Genomic DNA, 21,598 nt, shown 5'->3' on the forward strand with positions numbered 1-21,598 from the left:
TCTTTAAAACAGGGATATCAACTCTGATAATCAAGGAATTGCTGCTCTGCTTTTAGGATCCCGAGGATGCGATCACGTAACAACTCACCGACTCTCCTGATCGAGGTGGTGCCACGTATCACAATCCCCTAGATTTGGTGCAACTATAAGGAGTATGCTGACACTAGGTGAACTTCTACAACCCAGGCCACTCATAATATATCCCTTAAATCGTCTAAACAAAAGGGCCGTTCTGCCCGCTGAAATCAAGGATTTAGGCTCAATATGAATGCATATAGAACACAAAGCATTAAACCATAAATCAATTAATAATTAGCGTTAAATCAACAAAATACAAGTTCCCCATGCTAGAACAAGTATTGATGCAAGTATGTGCTTTAAGGGAAACTCAAGAACCATCTGTCTTGAGTGTTCTATCCCATTTAAACGATGTCTGCTTGTACCTTTTGATACGAAATAGATCCAACTCTGGATATATAAGCTACAAAATGAGGTTATATCAAAATCTATACAACCAGAAACAACAAACTCTAAAGGTAAACTCTTTACCGCTCTTCGTCCAACTCTTCGACTATCGGCTTCTGTTAACTCTGCGCTCAACAGACTTCAAACAAATTTGTATGGAGGAAAAAGAAGCTCAACAACGACGAACAAACTCAATAGTCAAAGTTCAACACTTCAAACGGTTCAAAGTCCCAAAACTCAAACCGGTGGCATAATGGCTATAAACTGATCAAACCGGAAACATAGATAGCAGTACAACATCTCAAACAACTCAAATCAATGCTAAAACATCAATAAAGACTCAAACCCTTCAAATCTCAAAACTCCAATTTCGAAATAGGCTTCCAAAATTCATAACAAATCCGAACGACGCTCTAATTCAATTTCGATTGAGAATAAAAGATAAGAACTCGTTCAAGAACAACATACCCGAAACGAATTGAGTTCCAACTACATTCGAAAAATAAAATGTATCTGATCAAAGAAAAACTTATGATAGAACGAAGCTCTCGCTTCCGTGATCGCTAATCTGCCTTCAGAATTAAATTCTACCAGACGGATTGACCAAAAACTAAAATCTGAAAGCTTGAAAGTGCAATGGGGCATCTTCAATGGTGTAGGTGGCGAGATGAGTGAGGATAAGGAGTGAAAAGAAAGTCAAACCAAGCTAGGATAATATATAAAATCCCAGATTTGCATTTTAGTCCCTGAAAAATCCAAAAATTGCAAAATAGTCCTTGATAAATATCAAACGGCCCTAGACTTATAAAATCTTTGATTATCTCCAATAAACTCAATTAAGATAAATTTGGGGCGTTACAAGCACCAAGAAGAGGCCACGTATTCTCGGGCAAGTTTTCGCGCTAAGCCATGATCAGGTTCTGAAATAGAACGAGTAGGTTATCGCAAGCACATTTATTTTGTGTGGAATTACTTCTTTCGTTCTCATAGATACTGGTGCATCGCATTCATTCACTTTGACACGTTTCGTTAAGCGTTATATGTTTCCGTACGTATCCTTAAGCATAGTTCTATCTGTGTCTACCACGACTGGTCGTTCGGCTTTGGCCAAGCATTTAGTATTGGGCTGTTCTTTATAGTTTGAGGGCTCTGAGTTATTGGAAAATCTTATGATTTAGCAATGGAGGATTTTGACCGTATCTTGGTATTTGCATTTTGACTACTTAACAAACTACAGAGGATTGTTATCAAAAGTTTGTTAAGTTTTGTTTGGTTGAGGGCGACAGTTGGTATTTATATGGTGAGGGAGCGCGACCCCCTATACCTCTGGTATCGGATCTTAAGGCTTGTTAGGCTTTAGAGGCGGGTGGGGAAGACTACATTATCTATGCGGTTGACACATCCATAGGGAGCAGGGCTATTGAGGAGTTACCAGTTACTTGTGAGTACACAGATGTTTTTTTGGATGGGATTCCAGGTTTTTCTCTAGTTCAAGAGATTGAGTTTGGTATCGAGCTTGTTTCTGGGACGACATCGATTTCTCGAGCACCTTATCTTCTGGCACCAACAGAGATGAGGGAGTTTCAGCAGCAGTTGCAGGATCTGTTGGAAAAGGGATATATCCGATCGAGAATTTCAACTTGGGGAGCGCCAGTGCTTTTCGTCAAGAAAAAGGATGTTTCCATGCATCTCTGTATATACTATAGACAGTTGAATCAGGCGACGATCAAGAACAAGTATCCTTTTCCACGTATTGATGATTTGTTCGACCAACTTCTGGGTACCTCTGTGCATTCCAAGATTGACTTGAGGTTAGGGTATCATCAATTGAGAGTTCCAATTATGTATGCTTTGAAAACAACATTTTGCACCTGGTATGGTCACTACGAGTTTTAATAATGCCTTTTGGACTGACAAACGTACCTGTAGTGTTCATGGACTTGATGAACAGAGTCTTCCACAATTATCAAGACAAGTTTGTAGTTGTTTTTATTGACGAAATTTAGGTCTACTCAAGTATTATTGACGAGAGTGCGCAACACTTGAGGCTTGTACTGCAGATTCTTCGTGAGAAACATTTATATGCCAAGTTCAGTAAGTACGAGTTTTGGACTGACCGCATTGTATTCATTGGTCATGTCATTTTTTGGGAGGGTGTATCAGTGAACCCGAGTAAGACTGAAGCTATATCTAATTGATCGCATCCTTCGACAACTTCATAGATTCGTAACTTTTTTGGTTTAGCAGGCTATTACCAATGATTCATCAAATATTTCTCACAAATTCCTAGGATGCTGATGCAATTAACCAGGAAAGATGTTCCGTTTGTCAGTTCGAGCAATTGTGAGTAGAGCTTCAACGAGTTGAGGAGTTGACTAACTACCGCACCTGTTCTTGCATTACCATTTGGGTCCGAGACTATGTGGTTTACACCGATGCATCTCTTTAAGGGTCGGGTTGTGTTCTGACACAGAATGGGCATTTGATTGCCTATGTATCTAGACAGTTGAAAAATTACAAAGGGAACTACTCCATGCATGATCTAGAGCTTGCAGGGATCGTGCTTGCACTGAAGATTTGGCGCCATTATCTGTATGGCGCGCGGTTCGAGATCTTCTCTAACCACAAGAGCTTGAAGTATTTGTTTACTTAGGTGGAGTTTGAAATGCGGCAGCTTCATTGAATGTATCTTCTTAAAGACTATGATTGTGAGATTAAGTATCATCCAGGTTGTGGAAATCCCGTTTCAGATGCACTTAGCCATAAGGTAAGTGCTAGTGCTCTTCGCTCTAGCGCAATATGTAATGCAGTCCAGGAATGTTGTTCGTTGGGTTTCATATTCATACACAAGAAAGGGCAATAGGGTATCCGAGTATTTTCAGTGCTAGATGAGCCATCATTGTTTGTCCGAATCTGGCAAGTGCATTTTTCTGATCCGAAGACGCAAAAGTTAGCGATAATTGCTAAGGGAGAAAACACATCCGGTTTCCATTTTTAGATAGACTGATTGTTGTGTTTGTCTGGTATTGAAAATCTTCAAATGTAAAGATGTGAGGACTCGGTTCTAATCCTCTAATATTAAGAAATGTAAACCATCATCAACAATAATTCAAAAGTCAAGGCAAGACAAAATTTTTTTTTTTAAAAGGGCTGCACTCGATCGCATGTACTCGTATGATCGAGCGCACCATCCATGCCTCAAGTACTTCTGGAGAAATCTAAAGTGTTGCGCTCGATCCTACGAACTTGTGGGATCGAGCGCAACATTTTTGCAGATTCTACTGCCTCAAAAATTTTAAGGGCCGCGCTCGATCCTACGAACTCGTGCGATCGAGCGCGCCCTCTGCCCAGAAAAATCAGAAACAGAACAGGTTTTTATCCAACTTTCAACAAAAATTCAAACCAGAACTTACAACATGAAAACATCAGTATTCGGTAACCAAAGTTGACTTATTCAATACAATAAGACAACGAAGTTCGATATCTAAACATGTTCCAACATAACTAGGTAGACATGCTGACATGACTTCTAAAACGAGTCCCAGTACTAACTCTCCCTCTTGTTACTAACCAGGTTTTCGCTGACTTGATCCTGCCCCACCTGTTCCCAAGTACACATACAAAACAAAGCAACAACCGTATAACTCTGGTGAGAAAGATATTCCCAGTAAAAGCAACATAACAAGTAATACAACAACAAACATGCTTTCAAGGCAACAAAGTAATCAATATCAACGTAATGAAATGCATGTCTTTAAATCGAGATATCAATTCTGATAAACGAGGGATTGCTGCTGTGCTTTTGGGATCCCGAGGTTGAGATCATGTAACAACTCACCAACTCTCTCAATCGAGGTGGTGCCACGTATCCCATGCCCCTAGACTTTGGTGAAACTATAAGGAGTATGCTGATACTAGGTGAACCTCTACACCCAGGCCACTCACATTTTAGCTCCCAAAACGTCTAAACAAAAAGGGCTATTCTGCTCGCTGAAATCAAAGGTTTGGCTCAATATGAATGTATAAGAAAACACAAAGCATTAAGCCATATAACAAAACTCAATCAACAACAAAATACAAGTTCCACATGCTAGAACAAGTATTGATGCAAATATGTGATTTTAAAGGAAACTCGAGAACCAACGGTCCCGAGTATGATATCCCTCTAACGATGAATGCTTTTACCTTTCAATGCAATAGCTCCAACTCTGGATAAGCTACAATAAAAGGTTAAATCAGAAACTATACAACCTAACAACAACGGCTCAAGGTAATCTCTTTACTGTTCTTCGTTCAATCTCTTCGACGATCCAATGCTGTCAACACCGGGCTCGACAACTCCAAACGAATCTGTACGGAGGCAAAATATGATCAACAACGACTGTAGTAGCCCGTACCCGAAATCAGTGATTAAGTGTTAATCAATTCATTAATCCTACTAGTTAAGAGTAAACATGATTAAGGGAACTCTTAATGGGTTAACGGAGTCCAAAATTGGATTCAGAACACTTGCAAATGGTTTGAGGGTCATCGAGTTCGGAGGCTCCGAAGTCAAGGTTCGGACGGTCCGAAGTCAGGGTTCGGACGATCCGAAGAGTGGTTCGGACGCTCCGAACGTGCTGCCGACAGTCTTCATGGATGACATCATCATGCTGACGTAATAAATGACGTAATATCGGGTTCGGACGACCCGAAGCCCAGTTCGGACGACCCGAACGTGTTTGGACGACCCGAAGTCCAGTTCGGACGATCCAAACTCCGTCTATAAATAGGGGGTGCCGAGCTCATTTTTGAGTGCACCGATCCCTCTCTTCTCTCTCAATTCCTTAGCCTTCTAACTCAAATCTAGGGAATTCTAGGCGTTCCGTGGGGAATCCGGAAGTGGCATAGCGATCCAAGCGTCGTAGCGAAGCTGTGGCCTAGTTTTGAGGCACTCGACAGCAAAGGGCTAACGACGGACGAAGGTATAGCTTTTGCTTCTTATAAATATTTAGGAGTATGCAATAGCTTAGTTAAGGCTATTAGAGCTCTATAATGATAGTAGTACCATTTGGCAGTGTAGAGCAGACTATAGGCGTGGACCTAGAGTTGGTAGAGCTTGCACTGATTTGAGGTATGAAAGAACTGTTCGAGATATCCTGACTGAGTATGCATGTATTATGTGAGTGCATGGTTTATATGTCATTGATTTATGCTGCATTCATTTGCATACTGAGCTATCTCCTTCGAGATTTCTGTTAGTAGGGTTTTTCTCTATCCTGTTAGTGGATGGACTTCCATCGATTTGGGTCCGGCATATCCACTGGTATTATGGTATGGGAGCCACCTCTTGAAGCAACGGCACAGTGTGCTACATACCAGGGCCCGGTCTGTCTCTGTTATCTGATCCTTGACCTCGAGTTTATAGGGAGTTCACTTTGCATGCATGTATACTCATACTCTCGTACTGAGCGTTTTATGCTCACGTCTCATACTCTGTGTTTCTGGACACCCTATTCCATGGGGCAGGTTTGCGATTGGACGAGGCGGGTGGATCCAAGAGGGGCTAGGCAGTGGTTGGCCAGCTGGAGCTTTGTCTAGGTTTATTTCTGTTGTTTTCGGTTGATACAGCTTTCGATTTGGTTGTATAATCTATTTTGGATATTTACAGGTTCCTTGCCTTGAGATTGTAATTTTAGTAATGTTTCCGCAGTTTATTCTGATATTTGTTGATTAAGTTAATTGCATGCCTAAGTTCTGTTTAGTAGGTGATCCGGGTAAGGGTCACTACATTTATGGTATCAGAGCATGCAAAGTATTCTTGGGATTTAGATTCTACATAAATATAACCGTTAGGTTAATTTTGTAGATGGAAAATCGTGATGACCAGAGTTCTCATGGCAGTATTGGTGGGCGTTGGGGTGATGCCGACCGGGAGCCTCGTCAGGAACGCCGCCATCGTCATCGAGATGAGGACCGTTTTAGTGTACGTCGATTCTTGCAGACAGGGCCTAAGCCCTTGGTTGGAGGTAAGTCTCCGGAGGATGCGGAGAACTGGTTAGACCGCATGGAGATGACTTTTCAGACTTTCCAATGCACCGAGGAGCAGAAGATGGAGACCCTGGGTTATCTTCTGGATGGAGGTGCGCGCAGGTGGTGGAAGTTTACTTCTGCACCTTTTGTTGTGGCGAGAGGAGTGGCCACCTAGGACGAGTTCCGCACAGCTTTTCAGAAGCTGTATTTTCCTCCTGCACTGTGTCAGTCGAAGGCGGGCAAGCTACTGAGTCTGCGACAGGGAACCATGTCTATTGATGAGTATCAACAGAAGTTCTTTGATCTTCTATCCTATTGCCCCGAGATTGCCGATAGCTCTAGGATGAAGTATAATCTGTTCCTTCAGGGCCTTAACCCTGAGATCCATGACCATGTGGCGGTTCGCGACGACATGTCCTACGAGGGTTTGGTGAGTCGTTGTCACCAGGCGAAGGACAGCATTCCGCGAAACAGGTCTTTCTCTCAGTCGAGACCTGCTAGTTCTTTGGGTCCCCGTGCCCAATCTTTCAAGAAGTCTGGATCTACTTCTTCTTCCTCTGGCTCTGCTGGTGTTGTCCGTTTCGGTAGGAAGGACAAGTATGATCACTGTGGGAAGAACCATCCATCCGACAAGTGCCGTAGAGCTTCTAGAGCTTGTTTCCGTTGTGGATAGACTGTTCATATCTTGAGGGATTGTCCACTATCTGGGGGAGGCGGTTCAGGTTCTGGTTCAGGATCTGGTTCTCAGGCCACCATTCAGCAGACGTCGCATGGACAGCCTGCTGGGAGTTCTCATTTGAGGCCATGAGCTTCTGGTCAGGTATTTGCCCTGAGACATGATCAGGCAGTGGAGGAGAATGAGAAAGTCATCGCAGGTACATTTCTTCTTTATGGTATACCTGCTCTTGTACTTATTGACACTGGTGCATCTCATTCCTTCATTTCTGCACTTTTTGTTAAGAGGCATAAGTTACCATGCATTGCACTAGACGTAGTGATGTCTGTTTCTACTCCGACGGGCCAATCTGCTTTGGCTAAGCGTCTAGTGATGGGTTTCCATTTAGAGTTTTAGGGGAACATTTTGTTAGCGAATCTCATGGTTCTTGCAATGAACGACTTTGATTGCGTTATGGGAATAGACATGTTGACTACCTATCGAGCTTCAGTGGACTGCTACCAGAGATTAGTACGCTTTCATCCGGAGGGGAGTGAGAGCTGGTTTTTCTATGGTGAGGGAGCGCGACCCCCGATGCCCTTGGTATCAGCTTAGAGAGCCTGTCGAGCTCTAGAGTCTGGCGGGGAAGGCTACCTTATCTATGCAGTTGATTAGTCCGCTGAGAGCATTGGGATAGAGATTATTCCGGTCGTGGATGAATTTCCAGATGTATTTCCTGATGAGATTCTGGGTTTTCCTCCTGTTAGGGAAGTCGAGTTTGGCATAGAGTTGATGCCGGGTACTTTACCTATTTCTCGAGCACCGTATCATCTGGATCCGTCAGAGATGCGTGAGTTGAAGAATCAGCTACAGGATCTTTTGGACAAGGGGTACATTCATCCTAGTGTATCTCCTTGGGGAGCTCCTGTTCTATTCGTGAAGAAGAAGGATGGGTCGATGCGACTGTGCATTGACTATCGGCAGCTGAATCGAGTCACTGTGAAGAACAAGTATCCGTTGCCTCATATTGATGACTTGTTTAATCAGCTGCAGGGCACTTTAGTTTACTCCAATATTGACCTGAGATCTGGGTATCATCAGTTGAGAGTCCGTGATCAGGACGTAGCCAAGACTGCATTCCGTACTCGCTATGGGCATTACGAGTTTCTAGTGATGCCATTTGGTTCGACTAATGCGCCGGCTATATTCATGGATCTGATGAACCGTGTCTTCAGGGAGTATTTGGACAAGTTTGTCGTGGTCTTCATTGACGACATCTTGGTGTATTCACGTAATACGGAAGAGCATGTTTCTCACTTGCGGTTGGTACTGCAGACCCTTTGAGATGAGAAGTTGTACGCCAAGCTGAACAAGTGTGAGTTCTGGATGGATCGAGTGGTCTTTCTTGGCCATATCATATCCAGGGAGGGGATTTCTGTTGATCCAAGAAAGATTGTGGCGGTGCTTAATTGGCCGCGTCCGACGACGGTTGCTGAGATCCGTAGTTTTCTGGGTCTAGCAGGGTATTATCGTCGCTTCATTCTGAACTTCGCAAGGGTGTGGATTTCGAGTGGTCCTCCGAGTGTGAGGAGAATTTCTGTGAGCTTCGACGGTGGTTGACTTCTGCGCCAGTGTTGGCATTATCGTCAGGATCTGGAGGGTATGTGGTGTACACTGATGCTTCTCTTCAGGGGTTAGATTGTGTCCTGACTCAGAATGGGCATGTGATCGCATACGCTTCTAGACAGCTGAAGCTTCACGAGGACAACTACCCAGTCCATGATTTGGAGTTAGCAGCCATTTTGTTCGCTTTGAAGATCTAGCATCATTATCTGTATGGCGAGAAATTTGAGATCTTCACCGACTATAAGAGTCTCAAGTATTTGTTCACTTAGGCGGAGTTGAACATGAGGCAGAGACGTTGTATGGACTTGCTTAAGGACTATGATTGCGAGATTAAGTACCATCAGGGAGCTGCTAATCTCACCGCTGATGCATTGAGTCACAAGGTGCGACTATCCGCACTTCAGACTTGTTCGATGTCTAGTGTGATCAGTGACTATTGTACTTCAGGATATACCTTCAAGCATATGAAAGATATGCAGAGTATCCAGATGTTTGCGATATTATCTGAGCCAGCTTTGTATTCGCGTATTCGAGATGCTCAGATGTCTGATTTGAAGACCCATCATTTAGCTCGTCTAGCTAACGAGGGTAGCTCGTCTGGATTTCATTATCAGTCAGATGGTTTTTTGTGTTTGTTTGGTAGACTTGTGATTCCGTAGGATGTAGAGTTGTGAGAGGAGATTTTGTCTCAGGCGCATCGCACTAAGTTGAGTATTCATCCTGGGAGCAACAAGATGTACAAGGATCTACGTACTCGTTTCTGGTGGAAGGGAATGAAACGCAGTGTTTATCCGTTTGTTTCGAGATGTTTGGTGTGTCAACAGGTCAAGGCAGAGCACCGACGACCTGGAGGATTGCTTCACAGTCTGCCTATTCCTGAATGGAAATGAGAGTTTATCACAATGGACTTTGTGACCCATTTGTCGGTATCCCCGAGGAACTGTGATGCTATCTGGGTTGTGGTGGACCGACTCACCAAGTCAGCGCATTTCATTGCCTATAGTCGGGAGTACAATGTGGATCGTATGGCTCGGTTGTACATTCAGGAGATCGTTCGACTTCATGGAGTGCCTGTGAGCATTGTCAGCGATCGAGACCCCAAGTTTACTTCTAGATTCTGGGGGAGTGTTCAGCATGCGATGGGTACTACACTCAGTTTGAGTACTGCCTATCATCCGGAGACTGATGGTCAGTCAAAGCGCACTATCCGTACTTTGGAGGATATGCTTAGAGCGTGCGTCATGGATTTTGGTTCTGCCTGGCAGGATCATTTGCCATTGATTGAGTTCGCGTACAACAACAGCTATCATACTAGTATTGGGATGGCACCTTTTGAGGCGTTGTACGGGTGAAGTTGTCGTACTCCACTCTTCTGGGAATAAGTGGGGGAGAGACAGACTAAGGGACCGGAGTTTATCCAACAGGCGATAGACATTGTTGATCAGATCAAGAAACGGATTAAGACTGCACAGGATCGTCAGGCCAGCTATGCTAATACCAAGCGTAGGCCTTTGCAGTTCGATGTCGGGGAGAAAGTGTTTCTGAGAGTGTCACCTTTTCTCAGATTTGGCCTTAAGGGCAAGTTGTCTCCCAGATTTATCGGTCCGTTAGAGATCTTGGAGAGCATTGGCAATTTGGCTTATCGACTAGCTTTGCCACCGCATCTTTCCAGTATTCACGACGTGTTCCACGTATCTCTGTTGCGGCGGTATGTGGTGGATGAGTCTCATATTCTGCAGCGGTCTGAGGTCCAGGTGAGCAAAGATTTGACTTATGTTGAGAAACCAATTCGTATCCTGAATTATAAGGATAAGGTTTTGCGGAACAAAGTCATTCCTCTGGTTTTAGTTCAGTGGTAGCGCCAAGGCACTGAGGAAGCTACTTGGGAGCTTGAGGACAAGATGCGTGAAGACCATCCTGAGTTGTTTTAATTTCGGTTTGAGTTGTATTCAGTTGTAAACTCTATAAGCGTTTGACTGGAATAAAGAATGTTTTTGATTTCTGTTTTACATTCAGTAATTAAGATCTGTTTTCGAGGACGAAACATCTTAAGTGGGGGAGAATGTAGTAGCCCGCAAGATTAAGGGAACTCTTAATTAATGGGTTAACGGAGTCCGGAATTGGATTCAGAACACTTGAAAATGGTTTCAGGGTGATCGAGTTCGGAGGCTCCGATGTCAAGGTTCGGACGGTCCGAAGTCAGGGTTCGGACGATCCGAAGAGTGGTTCGGACGCTCCGAACGTGCTGCCGACTGTCGTCATGGATGACGTTATCATGCTGACGTAAGCAATGACGTAACATCGGGTTCGGACGACCCGAAGCCCAGTTCGGACGATCCGAACTCCGTCTATAAATAGGGGTGCCGAGCTCATTTTTGAGTGCACCGATCCCTCTCTTCTCTATCAATTCCTTAGCCTTCTAACTCAGATCTAGGGAATTCTAGGCGTCCTGTGGGGAATCCGGAAGTGGCATAGCGATCCAAGCATCGTAGCGAAGCTGTGGCCTAGTTTTGAGGCACTCGACAACAAAGTGCTAACGACGGACGAAGGTATAGCTTTTGCTTCCTATTAATATTTAGGAGTATGCAATAGCTTAGTTAAGGCTTTTAGAGCACTATAATGATAGTAGTACCATTTGGCAGTGTAGAACAGACTATAGGCGTGAACCTAGAGTTGGTAGAGCTTGCACTGATTTGAAGTACGAAAGTACTGTTCAAGATATCTTGACTGAGTATGCATGTATTATGTGACTGCATGGTTTATATGTCATTGATTTATGCTGCATTCATTTGCATACTGAGCTATCTCCTTCGAGATGTCTGTTAGTAGGGTTTTTCCCTATCCTGTTAGTGGATGGACTTCCATCGATTTGGGTCCGGCATATCCACTGGACTTCCAGGGCCCGGTCTGTCTCTGTTATCTGATCCTTGACCTCGAGTTTATAGGGAGTTCACTTTGCATGCATGTATACTCATACTCTCATACTGAGCGTTTTATGCTCACGTCTCGTACTCTGTATTTCTGGACACCCTATTCCATGGGGCAGGTTTGCGATTGGACGAGGCAGGTGGATCCAAGAGGGGCTAGGCAGTGGTTGGCCAGCTGGAGCTTCGTCTAGGTTTATTTCTGTTGTTTTGGGTTGATACAACTTTCGATTTGGTTGTATAATCTATTTTGGATATTTACAGATTCCTTGCCTTGGGATTGTAATTTTAGTAATGTTTCCGCAGTTTATTCTGATATCTGTTGATTAAGTTAATTGCATGCCTAAGTTCTGTTTAGTAGGTGATCCGGGTAAGGGTCACTACAACGACGATCAAACTCAATAGCCAAGTTTCAACAACTCGAAACGGTTCGAAATCCCCAAAACTCAAACCGGCGGCATAACGGCTATAACTGGTCGAACCGGAAACACATACAACAGTATAACAACGATACAAACTCATAACAATGCTAATACAACAAACATGCTGCAAACCCATCAAATCCCAAACTCCAAATTTTTGAATAAACATCCAAAAATCATAACAATTCAAAAAGTCGCTCTATTTCAAAACCGATCGGTAATAAACGATCAGAACTCTGCTAAGAACAACATACTTGAAACTCAATAGAATCTAACAACATCCGAAAAATAGAATATATCTGATCGGAGAAAAACTTACGATAGAACGAAGCTCTTGCTCCAGTGATCGCTAATCTGCCTTCAGAATTAAATTTTAACGGCCGGATCAAGCTCGGACTAAAACTCCAAAGCTTGAAAAGGGTTGGAGGTCTAACAATGGTGGAGGAACAAAATGAGGGAGGAGATGGAGTTTTTCCACAAGTCAACAAAGTTTATATAATATATAAAATCCAATATTTTTGTTTTAGTCCCTGAAATTTCCAAAATTTTCAAAATAGATCCTGATTAAAATCAAGTCGGCTCTTGAACTCTGAAATCTCCGATTAACTCAAATAAGCTCAATTAAGATAAAATCGGGGCGTTACAATTCTCCCCCTCTAAGAAGAGATTTCGTCCTCGAAATTAATAAGAATCACAACTCATAAGATAGAATAAAGAACAAAAAATAGTAAGAAGAACTCACGTCATCCGAATAACTCAGGAAATCGCTGTCTCATGTCAGATTCTATCTCCCAAGTTGCTTCCTCGACCCCGTGACGACTCCACTGCACCTTCATTAACGGAATCAACTTGGTTCTGAACTGTTTCTCCTTCCAATCAAGGATCTGAATCGACCGTTCAAAATAACTCAGAGTCTCGTCTAACTCGGCTTTGTCAGGATGAAGAATATGAGAAGGATCTGGATGATACTTCCGCAGCATAGAGACTTGAAAAACGTCGTGAATACCAGATAAAGCCGAAGGAAGTGCAAGTCTGTAGGCAAGATCGCCTTACTTCTCGAGAATCTCGTACGGCCCTGACAGTGCCTCTGAAAGGAGAAATCTTAAGGAGATCTCCCTGCTCGAAACTCAGAGGTCTACGTCTAACATTTGCATACTTCGCCTGTATATCCTAAGATGACTTCATTCTCATCTGAATGATCTTAACTTGCTCTGCCATATATCTAAGCACATCCGGTCCCAAATCAGGTGACTCAGACAAATCGTCCCAAAACAACGGAGATCGGCACTTCTTGCCATACAAAGCCTCAAAAGGCGCCATAACGATACTCGTTTAGAAGCTGTTATTGTAAGAAAACTCGACAAGAGGCAAAGAATCTTTCCAACTAGTGTCAAAGTCTAGCACTACTACTCGAAGCATATCCTCTAACGTCTGGATAGTCCGCTCTAACCGTCCATCGGTCTGAGGATGATAAGCTGTACTCAGATGCAAACGAGTACCAAGTGCTTCCTGAAGAATGTGCCAAAAGTGCAAAGTGAATCTAGGGTCTCGGTCTGAAACGATCGACTTCGGCACTCCATGCAATCTCACAACATTGCTAACATACAACTCAGCCATCTGATCTTGACGATACGTCATCCTGTACGAAATAAAGCAAGCAGACTTCGTCAATTGGTCGATCACTATCCAAATAGCATCGCATCCTCGAACAGATCGCGGTAGTTTCGTGACGAAATCCATAGAATTGTGATCCCATTTCCATTTAGGAACAGATAGACTATGCAAGAGACCACCTAGTCGCTTTCGTTCTGCTTTCACTTGCTGATAGTTCAAACATCAAGATACAAACCTCTCAACATCGCTCTTTATTCTGTTCCACCAAAATTGGTTCTTCAGATCCTTATACATCTTCCGACCTCCAGGATGAACACTGAACCAACTGCAATGAGCCTCTCGGATAATACGCTGTCTCAACTCCAAAATATCAGACACAACAATATGGTTATTCACATACAATACATCATCTCTAACCTGGAATTCACAATGATGCCCGGACCTGACTTTCTTTACTAAAGCCTGAATGCTCGGCTCGGACTTCTGTGCTTCTTTGATCACAATAAACAACTCCGGCTCGGTTTGAATAGCAAACACTCTGATAGTGCTCCTATATGTTTCAAACTCTAAACCAGAAGTGCAACAATCATTGATCAACTAAGAAACACCGATAGTAGAAAGAGATAAAGAACAAAGCTTTTGGCTCAAGGCATCTGCAACTGCATTCGACTTTCCCGGATAATACTTGATTTCACAATCGAAATCCTTCAACAGATCTAACCATATTCTCTATCTCATATTCAGATCTGCCTGTGAAAAGAAGTACTTAAGACTCTTATGATCAGAAAAGATCTCGAAAGACTCACCATGCAGATAGTGACGCCAGATCTTCAGAGCAAAGACAATCACAACTAGTTCAAGATCATGAACCGGATAACGAGTCTCGTGCAGTTTCAACTGCCTCGATGCATATGCTATCACATGATTATGCTGCATAAGAACACATCCGAAGCCTCGGTTAGAAGCATCACAATACACAGTAAAACCTCCAGTACCTTTTGGAATAGAAAGAACCGGAGCACTGGTCAGTCTCCTCTTCAGATCAACAAAGCTAGCCTCACAATCTGCAGTCCAAATAAAAGGCGCATTCTTCTGAGTGAGCTGGGTAATCGGCTTGTCAATAGATGAGAATCCCTTGATGAATCGGCGATAATAACCAGCTAAACCCATAAAGCTTTGGATCTCAGGTACTGATATCGGTCTAGGCCAATTCATAACCGCTTCAATCTTGCTGGGATTGACAGAAATCCCATCTCCTGTAATAATATGACCGAGAAAGACAACTCGATCCATCCAAAATTCACATTTAGATAGCTTAGCAAACAACTGTTCTACCCGCAAAATCTGCAAGACGATCCTCAAATGCTCTGCATGGTCAGTACGGTTTCTTTGAGTAGATAAGAATATTATCGATGAAGATAATAACAAACTCATCTAAATAGCGCTGAAAGATACGGTTCATCAAACCCATAAAAACCGATGGAGCATTAGTCAAACCAAACGAGATGACTATAAACTCGAAATTACCATACCTCGTTCTGAATGCGGTTTTAGGAACATCTTCCTCTCGCAATCTCAGCTGATGATAACCTGACCTCGGATCAATCTTCGAATAGACAGAAAAACCCTGCAGCTGATCAAAAGGGTCATCTATTTGGGGTAAAGGATACCTGTTCTTGATTGTAGCCTGATTCAGTAGACGGTAGTCAATACAGAGCCGCATAGAGCCATCCTTCTTCCGAACAAACAGAAGAGGAGCACCCCAAGGCGATACACTAGGTCTGATGTATCCCTTGGCAATAAAATCCTCAAGCTGCTCCTTCAACTCTCTCAATTCAACTGGTGTCATACGATACGGAGCTTTGGAAATAGGCTGAGTACCTGACACTAAATCGATGCTGAATTCGATCTCTCGAATAGGCGGTAATCCAGGAACATCTTCCGGAAACACATCAGCAAAATCTCTAACCACTGGTATATCAACCAATTCAGAGCTAGATTTCAGTACATCAACTGCATAAACCAAAAATCCCTTTGCACCTCTCTGTAACAAACAAGTCATAGATAACACTGAAATCAAAGGAATTCTAGATCGAGAACCCTTACCAAAGAATTTCCACTTGTCTGCCATTTCAGGTCTGAATCTGAAAACCTTCAGAAAGTAATCGACGGTTGCCCTGTACTTGGTTAAAACATCTATACCAACAATACAGTCAAAATCTGACAGCCCAAGTACAATACAGTCGAACTCTAACAAATTTCCCTCAAAACAGAGTTCACAGTTCCTGACTAATCTGACAGAAACAATTTCTCTACCCAAAGGTGAAGTAACAGCTACTATAGTAGGTAACAACTCAGTAGGCAAATCATGCAACAACACAAAGTTCTCTGAGATAAAGGAATGGGAAGCACCTGTGTCTATCAAAACATGAGCAGAATAACTGAAAATCGAACAGTTACCTGCTATAACATTGTCAGGTGCTGCCTTAGCCTGATCCTCTGTCAAAGCAAAGACTCGTGCCTGCTGTATCGGAGGCTGGTTCGCACAAGGGTTACCTCCCTATCTGTTCTGCTGCTGAGGCTGGAATGAGTGAACTGCAGAAGACTATCTCTCAGGCTACGCTGTAGGTCTAGATGAACTTTCACTCTGAGCTCGATCTCTACTACGCTGAGGGCACACCTTAGAAAAGTATCCCGGTTGCTGACAGGTATTGCAGTTCCCAAAGACCCCTACACACTGATCCGATGAGTGTCTACCTCAACACTTGTTGCAGAACAAGGATGAAGATCAAGAACTCTGTCCTGAACCAAATTTCTTGGAACCACTGGAACTAGAAGAACTGTTCCCCTACCTCTTGAACTGTTTCCCCCGTGCTTTGTAATGATCCTTCCAATTACTGCTACTGCTTCCACCTTCATACTTTTGCTATTGGTTCTGATATTGTGGTGGCTGATTCTGATGCTGATACGGTTGGTTCTGAGACTATCTTGGCTGCTGAGATACCATCTGATTTCCTCTCTATCTCCACAAACCCGCTTTAGCTCCCTTTGCCTGATTCATGGCATCCGCAAAGTTATCAGGCCTAGCAGTGTTTACCAACGTGAAGATGTTGGGATTCAAGCCGTTGATGTACTGATCGGCTTTGGCTTCTTCATTGTCAGCGATTAGCAGTGCAAAACACAACAGACTATTGAATTTGGCAACATACTCTTCAATGTTCATGTTCCCTTGCCTTAGATTTGCAAACTCGGCCCCCTTGTACTTTCGGTACGAAACAGGGAAAAACCGCTTATAAAACTCATTTTTGAAAAGAGACCAAGTAACAACTGTACCTCTATTCTCCATGGATCTCTTCGTCGCGATCCACCAGTTCTTAGCAACACCACGAAGCTGATGAGTGACTAACCTAGTTCGGCGGTCGTCAGAGTAATCAAGGTAATCGAACAACAGATCAATGTCGTCCAACCAGCTTTCATTGTCAACCGGATTCTCTGTACCTGGCAGCAAAGGAAGATTAAACGACTGAAACCTCTTCAGCAAGGTTTCCATAGGCGTCGCTGTAGCATCCATCTAAATAGTTTCAGTACTAGCTTGCTCATTCGGTGGAGTAACTAGTGGTGGGTTTCTGTTAATAACTCGACGAGGACCCATCTTATAATCAAAGGTTAGGACACAAGATATATCAATCGCTACAATTGGTGCCCGTACAACCGCTCAGAATACTGAATACCAGTCGATAATAGAAACAATTATATCTCAAGTAGATCATGATTTATAAATTAAATCACATAAGCATGTAATTCAATTAATTCTCAAATAATAAATCATGCTCGCATGGAATTAAATAAACAGTAAAATAATTCAATCACATGCGAGGAGCCAATACACGCAGACTCGATCTACCCTACTCACTCTAGTTCAACCACTGATACCACTTAATGTAAGGCCTCGGTTCTAATTCTCTAATTTTTAGAAATGTAAACCATCATCAACAATAATTCAAAAGTCAAGTCAAGAGAAAAAAAAAATTAAAAAAAGGGCTGCGCTCGATCGCATTTACTCGTGCGATCAAGCGCACCATCCATGCCTCAAGTAGTGTCGGAGAAATCTCAAGTGTTGCGCTCGATCCTAAGAACTCGTGGGATCGAGCACACCATTTTTGCAGATTCTACTGCCTCAACAATTTTAAGGGCCGCGCTCGATCCTACGAACTCGTGTGATCGAGCGCGCCCTCTGCCCAGAAAAATTAGAAACAGAACAGGTTTTTATCCAACTTTCAACAACAATTCAAACTAGAAATTACAACATGCAAACATCAATATTCGGTAACCAAAGTCGACTTATTCAATACAATAAGACAACGAAGTACAATATATAAATATGTTCCAACATAACTATGTAGGCATGCTGACACGACTTCTAAAACAAGTCCCACTACTAACTCTCCCTCTTGTTGGTAACCAAGTAATCGCTGACTTGATCCTGCCCCACCTGTTGCCAAATACAAATACAAAACAAAGCAATAGCCGGATAACTCCGGTGAGAAAGATATTTCCAGTAAAAGCAACATAACAAGTAATACAACAACAAACATGCTTTCAAGGCAACAACGTAATCAATATCAATGTAATGAAATGCATGTCTTTAAATCGGGATATCAATTCTGATAAACAAGGGATTGCTGTTGTGCTTTTGGGATCCCGAGGATGAGATCACGTAAAAACTCACCGACTCTCCCAATCGAGGTGGTGCCACGTATCCCACTCGCCTAGACATTGGTACAACTATAAGGAGTATGCTGACACTAGGTGAACCTCAACACCCAGGCCACTCACAGTATAGCCCCCAAAACGTCAAAACAAAAAGGGATGTTCTGCCCGCTGAAATCAAAGGTTTGGCTCAATATGAATGCATAAGAAAACATAAAACATTAAGCCATATAACAAAACTCAATCAACAACAAAATACAAGTTCCACATGCTAGAACAAGTATTGATGCAAATATGTGGTTTTAAGGGAAACTCAAGAACTAAATGTCCCGAGAATGCTATCCCGCTAACGATGACTGCTTTTACCTTTCAATGCAATAGCTCCTACTCTGGATAAGCTACAATAAAAGGTTAAATTAGAAACTATACAACCTAACAACAACAAAGACTTAAGGTAATCTCTTTACCGTTCTTCGTCCAATCTCTTCGACGATCCAATGCTGTCAAAACCGGGCTTGACAACTCCAAACGAATCTGTACGGAGACAAAAGATGATCAACAACGACGATCAAACTCAATAGCCAAGTTTCAACAAATCGAAATGGTTCGAAATCCCCAAAACTCACAACCGGCGGCATAACGGCTATACTGATCAAACCGGAAACACAGGCAGCAGTATAACAACGATACTAACTCATAACAACGCTAATACAACAAACATACTGCAAACCCATCAAATCCCAAACTCCAAATTTTTGAATAAACATCCAAAAATCATAACAATTCCGAAAGTCGCTCTATTTCAAAACCGACCGGTAATAAACGATCAGAACTCTGCTAAGAACAACATACTCAAAACTCAATCAAATCTAAAAACATCCAAAAAATAGAATATATTTGACCGTAGAAAAACTTACGATAGAACGAAGCTCTCGCTGCAGTGATCGCTAATCTGCCTTCAGAATTAAATTCTAACGGCCGGATCGAGCTCGGACTGAAATCCCAAAGCTTGAAAAGGGTTGGAGGCGTAACAATGGTGGAGGAACGAAATGAGGGAGAGATGGAGTGTTTCCACAAGTCAACAAAGTGTAGATAATATATAAAGTCGGCTCTTGAACTCTAAAATCTCCAATTAACTCAAATAAGCTTAATTAAGTTAAAATTGGGGCGTTAGAAACAAAGATTCTTCTTGAGCTGACAAGAAGCCTTTAATGCTTTGATCATTTCAAATAATCAGTTGAGCAGTTCAAACAATTCAAGGATTTGAGCAGTCGGAGCAGTTAACTGAGCAGTTTAAGCATTTCAAATATCTTTTTGAGCAGTTCAAGCAGTTAGAAGATCCTCTTGAGCAGTTCAAGAAGTTTTAATTGTTTTACAAGATTTGGCAGTTCAATTTGTGATCACCAAAACTAAGGGTCCAATAATTTCTCCCTTTTTGGTGATGACAAAACTTGGAAACTCCTTCTAAGAAATTAAGAGATAAAAAGTTTTAATAACAACATATACAAGCAGTTCAAAATAATTATATAGATTTTCAAGTAGTTTATAGAATTAAGCAGTTTATCAAAATAACTAATTCCGAAACCATGAGGCTTTGATTTTTCTGGAACTACTCCCAGCTTTCTTCTTATCATCTTCAACATTTTTCTTTGATTCCTTTTTTTTCTCTTCCCTCTTTTTGACATCACCTTTTTGAAGATGAACTATATTTCATGCAGTTGAGTAATAAAATTAGCTTCTATATAAAATATTCTAGCCTCAATTCGTTTTTCTGATTGAAAATTTTGAGAAGATAAATCAGCAGCAGTTAGGGTGATGCGATTATGGATGACTCGGGTGTTGATCAAGTGACTAAGAATCCATTGGAGTTGATGAGAGTACCAATTACTAGAGGTCGAGCTAAAAAGTTTAATGATGCACTTCAAACTTTGATGGCAAATTATCAAGATGGAGTTGGATCTCTTGAAGATCAATTTGGAGGTTGTTTCAATGTTCTAGAGTTGACGAAGGTCCAAGAGAATGAAGCCATTGAAGAAAATAGAAGAAAGGAACACGAGCTATCACTAGGAACTAGCGATGCTGCGCACCCGGAAGCGCTACTGCATGCAAGAGAGAAAGGGGATCAGCTCTTGAAGTAAGCGCTTCTTATTAGTGCTTCTACGCTTTGTAAAGCACTTCTGCGCGTGCGAGATGAGGGTTCTACGTACTTGTGCACTTGTGTGGGAAAGAGTTTTGCATTCCTATGCTTCTGCGGGAAATTGCTTCGCAAAGTTGCGCTAATGCAGGAATTCCTTGCGCTTCTGCGTTTTCTTCAGAGACACATAACGCGGCGTGTTTTGTGTGTGAGAGAGTTAATTATTTATTTCATTATTTCATGATATATTCCTATTTTTGAGTATTCTAGTTATGTTAGGTAAATTATCACAAAAATATTTTAGCATATCTTGGCAATATTTTGCATTATCATTTATTTTGAGTTGTAAACTATAAATTCATTATTTTTTATCATTAATAATAGAATTCAGATTTTTGATTATTCAATACGTAAAATTCTCTCTAGAATTTTATTGAGGCTTTTCTAGCTTTATTCAAAATCAAGCTTATCAAAGTTTTCAAATTTGTGGTGTTTGTCGATTGTTCTTTTTGATGGATTGTCAGAGAAAAGTTTTCCGAAGGTTCCGTTGAGATAAATTATTTTCTTTGTGATTATTTGTTGCTAGTTTGAAGTAAACTAGAGGTGAATAATCCAAAATTCGTTACTTGTTTCAAGATCGGACAAATTCTTTGATTTCTTTTTTTTATTGGATTGAGGGTGCGATTCGATATAATCGTGTTTGCCTTCCATACAATGAGAATTCATATCACAGGGCTGTTTGTTTTGGAAGATTTTCAAGCTTGGCCTTATTGTCTATAGAGACCCGCACGGTGATCACGTACAAATCAGAAACTTAAGCATGCAATAATCTTAATTAAACATAATAAAAAATTATCAAAAAAAAACACCGAAGTTATAAAAACCCAAGAAAAAGAAATCCGAAATTATTACTACCAAATCGAACCAGATTCTCAGTACCAAACTAACAAGTTCTGATACAATACCCTGAATAAACAAATCTCTCAACAGTTGCCAAAACGCTGCAACTAAGTCCGCCTTGGGCCTCTTGCTCCGT

The sequence above is a fragment of the Henckelia pumila genome, chromosome 4 (genome assembly GCF_033568475.1).
Source record: "Henckelia pumila isolate YLH828 chromosome 4, ASM3356847v2, whole genome shotgun sequence".
NCBI lineage: Eukaryota > Viridiplantae > Streptophyta > Magnoliopsida > Lamiales > Gesneriaceae > Henckelia > Henckelia pumila.